The 4657-nt window shown below is 40.5% G+C and overlaps 1 pseudogene; it reads left to right on the top strand.

Moving 5' to 3' along the window:
• The first annotated feature begins 380 nt into the window (after positions 1-380).
• Positions 381-1932, top strand: LOC100771111 (annotated as a pseudogene).
• Positions 1933-4657: the final 2725 nt, after the last annotated feature.

Here is a 4657-nt window from a genome sequence, read left to right as displayed (position 1 = left end):
TACAACAGACTTAGAAAATCCCCGACGGAAGACCTCACCCTCCCTGGGGAGCAGAAAGGGAATGGGCTAGAGGGTTAGTGGGGGACAGGGGAGGAGGGGAGGGAGAGGGAACTGGGATTGACATGTAAAACAAGCTTGTTTCTAATTTAAATTTAAAAAGGGGGAAAAAAGAATGGCTATTGATAGACTAGAGTGACAGTGTGGGCAAATGGTAGGTGAAGATAGTGTTGCACCTGGCTTGTGAAAGCAAGGGAGAGAGAGAGAGACTGGGAAGACAATAGCACAAACAGAAAGCAAGGGGCTATTTAAAAAAGCATGCCAGGAGCCCCGAACTTTTTGCTGTTTGTATGTTATCCACTTAGATCATCCAGTTTGAGAACATGGCCCTCATGCGGCCGTTGCTCAAGCAAAAGACAAAGTGAAGTTGCCTTCAATCTTTAACATCTAATTGAACATATGAGCAAATACTTAAAGGACAAGACTATCAGAAGGCCAGTCTGTTTATCCAGCTTATTTGATCTCTTCCTGTCAGAGATGCATTGCTCAACAGAAAGCCCTGAGCTGCCCATTCCTCAGTCTATAATAGAGAACTGTGTGGGTTGAAGGGAGTTGGAGAGCCATCTTTCTTCACTCCAAGGCACCATGATGCCCTCGAGGAAAGGGGACTGAGGTTCATTGTCTTTTCATTCTCCAAACTTACTAGCAAAGTGTTCACCCAGGAGCAAAGGGTGTGAGCTTCCAGACATCCAAACACCTGTAGAGACCCAAACATGCACACATTTATGATCACAGCTTCATTCTTAGGACATCAAGTGTTTTCTGAGCACAGTGCTAAATGGCTACTCATCAGACATGGGCTCAAATCTGCTCACTTACCTTGTATCATCCCCAAGGCTCAGTTTCTACATCTGACAAATAAGGATGAAGAAATTAGACAAGTGTGTGCCATGGAGCCCAACATAAACACTTAAGTGACAAAATTCTATCACTATTAAGTAATGCACATTTTGTCTGATAATAGAAAATATATAAAGTAATAGATCAAGTTCCTGCATTTTACACAAAGTATAAAATTGATTTTGTTAAATTGCTGTCTCACACTGGGTTAAATAACATATTCCAGCTTAGAAAATGGTATTCTACTTTTCTATAAGATATTAACTGGATAATATTAAGTACCAAGAATGCATACAACAACCTTCTCAAAAATCACACACAAGACACTTTAAGAAACTAAAGTTGGCAGAGCTGGAGAGATGGCTCAGAGGTTAAGAGCACTGACTGCTCTTCCAGAGGTCCTGAGTTCAATTCCCGGCAACCACATAGTGGCTCACAACCATCCATTATGAGACCTGGTGCCCTCTAATGGTGTGCAGATATACATGGAAGCAGAATGTTGTATACATAATAAATAAATAAATAAATAAATAAATAAAAACTAAAGTTGGAGCAGTGTGAAGAAGCAGCGAGAATGACCCCGGGACTGACCAAACCCCCACATGCTGCATCCCTGCATTCAGCGCCGACATCCCCACATCCCCCCCCCTCGTTCCCCACCGCATAGCCACCATTCCCAAAAGAAAGGCTGAAGGGGATACTAAAGGAGATAAGGCCAAGGTGAAGGACGACCACAGAGAAGATCTGCAAGGCTGTCTGCTAAACCTGCTCCTCCAAAACCAGAGCCCAAGCTTAAAAAGGCCCTGCAAAGAAGGGAGAGAAAGTACCCAAGAGGAAGAAGATGCTGGCAAGGATGCAAATAACCCTCTGGAAAATGGAGTCGCCAAAACAGACCAGGCACAAAAAGCTGAAGGTTCTGGAGATGCCAAGTGAAGTATGTGCATTTTTGATAACTGTGTGCTTCTGGTGACTGTACAGTTTGAAATACTATTTTTTATCAAGTTTTACAAAAATGCAGAATTTTGTTTTACTTTTTTTTTTAACTATGTTGTTAGCACACAGAAACTTCATTGTTTTGGGATGGGGAAGGAACATGTGTCACTAACAAAATGTTTCCTAAACTGGATTGATGATGGTTGATGGGAAACATCTTTCCTTGACAATTTAGAAAGTCTCCTCTTGGCTCAGGAGAAACTTCCTGGTGTTGACATATGTGCCACCAAGGCACAGAATGCCTTGTGTGGGAAAACTCTAAATTAATTTTTATATTCTCTTCCCCTGTGCCATCACATAGACTTAACTCCCTTAAAACAAGAGGCCTGTTGGAAACTGACCCCCTAAAACTGGTTTTGCTTGTCTATTTAGCAAGCTGGACTTTGCAGTGAAAATAATATCCTCAAAAGAGCAGTGGTTCCTTTTATATACAAGATTGTGGATCTTCAGATTGATAATTCTGCTGTTTTCATTTCATTTTCTGAAAGTCAGGGTCAGCTTGTGAAAAGTTGTCAAACAGCATCCTCAATGTGAAATGTCAACCCTCACTCTAAGCTCTGCCACTTTTCAAAGCATTGAATGAAGACTTCACCGGGTTTTATAGAGGCTTTCTGATTTTGGTGGTCCATACAAGAAGGGAGTTTGGAAGTTCTTTTAAACTGTTAATGATTGTCTGCCCATGTCCTGCCTGAAATACCATGATTGTTTATGGAAAGTATATTTAATAAAGCTGAATACGGTTTGGCTTGGATAAAAAAAAAGAAACTAAAGTTATTTATTTATTTTCTCCATGAGACCATGAGGAAAATTCCCAAATGACCAGTGAAGATACAAATAGAAATGTTTCATGGTAGGCTTTTGTGCTAATACTAATCTTTATTTTAGTTGGAATCTTTCTAATGAAGTACCTTAAAGATTTCTTCATAGCTAAGTAGCTTGTTTATAATAGTCCAAGTGAAGAGAAATAGGGGGCATAGTGTTTGATTAAATAAACCAAAACATAAGCATAAATGTGTGTTATTTTTATGATTTAAAGGATATTAGAGCTGGGTAGTGGTGGTGCACACCTTTAATCCCAGCATTCAGGAGGCAGAGGCAGGTGGATCTCCAAGTTCAAGGCTGGCCTGGTCTACAGAATGAGTTCCAAGACAGACAAGGTTACACAGAGGAAACCCTGTCTTGAAAAAAGCAAACAAAACAAAACTAACAAACAAAAAGATAGAAGTTGAAGTTAACATACCAGCCTTTATCTTTTGGACCACAAACCAGCTCCCATATTATGACATGGAGACCTATTAGTTATAAATGTTTGGCGTTATCTTATGCTTGTCCCACTAGCTCTTATAACGCAGCTGTTTCTCTTCATCTACATTTTGCCATGGGGATTTTTACCTTTTTTTCCCTACTGTATATCTTACTTTCATTGCTTCTCATGTCTGGCTGGTGACTGCCTAGCTTCTGGCCCCGGGCATGTCCCTCCCTTTCTCCCTGGTTACTTCTCCTTCTCTCTTTTGCCTAGATTTGTCCTCCTGTTTATTCTCTCTGCCCACCTATCCCTCTCCTATCTAGCTATTGGCCATTCAGCTTTTTATTAGATGAATAAGGTACCTTAGGCAGGCAAGGTGAAACAAAAGCAACACATCTTTACATAATTAAACACACATCCTTACATTGTTAAACAAATGCAGGATAAACAAATGTAACACACCTTTACATAGTTAAAATAAATATTCCATAAGTTAATATTATAGAATTGCATTCCTGGCAAAATGTTACTTTAATAATTCAGCTTCTGAATTTGGTAATAATAAGCACATCATCTTTTTTTTTTTTTTTTTGAGACAGGGTTTCTCTATGTAGCTTTGGAGCCTATCCTGGCACTCGCTCTGGAGACCAGGCTGGCCTCGAACTCACAAGCATCTTATTTTAAGCTTGATATAAATCAGCAATGACCAATGAGCCAGAGATGCAATTTTAAGTTAGAAAGGACTTTACAAAGGCTACAGTTTTAACCCTTGTGACATATGGTTAACTTTATATATCAAAATACTATCAAGGAGGGTATGGTGGCATGGGCCTGTAATGCGAGCTCCTAATGAGCCTGAGGCAGGAGGATCCCTAGAGCAGAGCTCTCAAATAGAGAGGCCAGCCTGACAGCAAAAGGAGACCTACCACGACAAACATGACAGTACAACACAAAGAAACAAAGTGCTTGCCTTTTAATGTACACTCAATACAGAGTTACTGATAAGATGTTTTATATCCCTTTATTCATACCTAGTGTGTAAACCTAGGTTCTGTCTATATGCACAGCATAATTTGGACTTAAATCCATATTTTAAGAGCTTGATGAGATTCAGCCACAGTGCTGCACAGATCAAATAACATCCTTTCCCCAAGGCATCCCACTAAGAAACAGTCACCTGAATCTTTGCTTTTTCCTAATTCCTTGAAAGACTGTAAACATTTCCCCATACAAGTAAATGGCCCAGGAATGTTCTCACACGGTCTCTACCCGTCCTTGCAGACTTATGTAGTGGGAAGGAGTGATATGCAGGGTATATATATTCCTGCTATTTCTGCCTGGAATATTCTCTCAGACGGCCATGGTGTCTTTCCCCCAGCATTTGGGTTAGGTCTGTGTAACTGTCCTCTTGGTTGTTCTGTGTAACATGCCCCACTGCACACCTGAACTTCTCTCCCTTCAGACTACCTTTCACTCAGCCACCAGAATTCCCTTTGAACGTACATAAGAAACGCAACCGTT

This window comes from Cricetulus griseus, assembly GCF_003668045.3.
Source record: "Cricetulus griseus strain 17A/GY chromosome 1 unlocalized genomic scaffold, alternate assembly CriGri-PICRH-1.0 chr1_1, whole genome shotgun sequence".
Taxonomy (NCBI): domain Eukaryota; kingdom Metazoa; phylum Chordata; class Mammalia; order Rodentia; family Cricetidae; genus Cricetulus; species Cricetulus griseus.
This window is presented reverse-complemented; position numbering and strand designations above follow the sequence as displayed.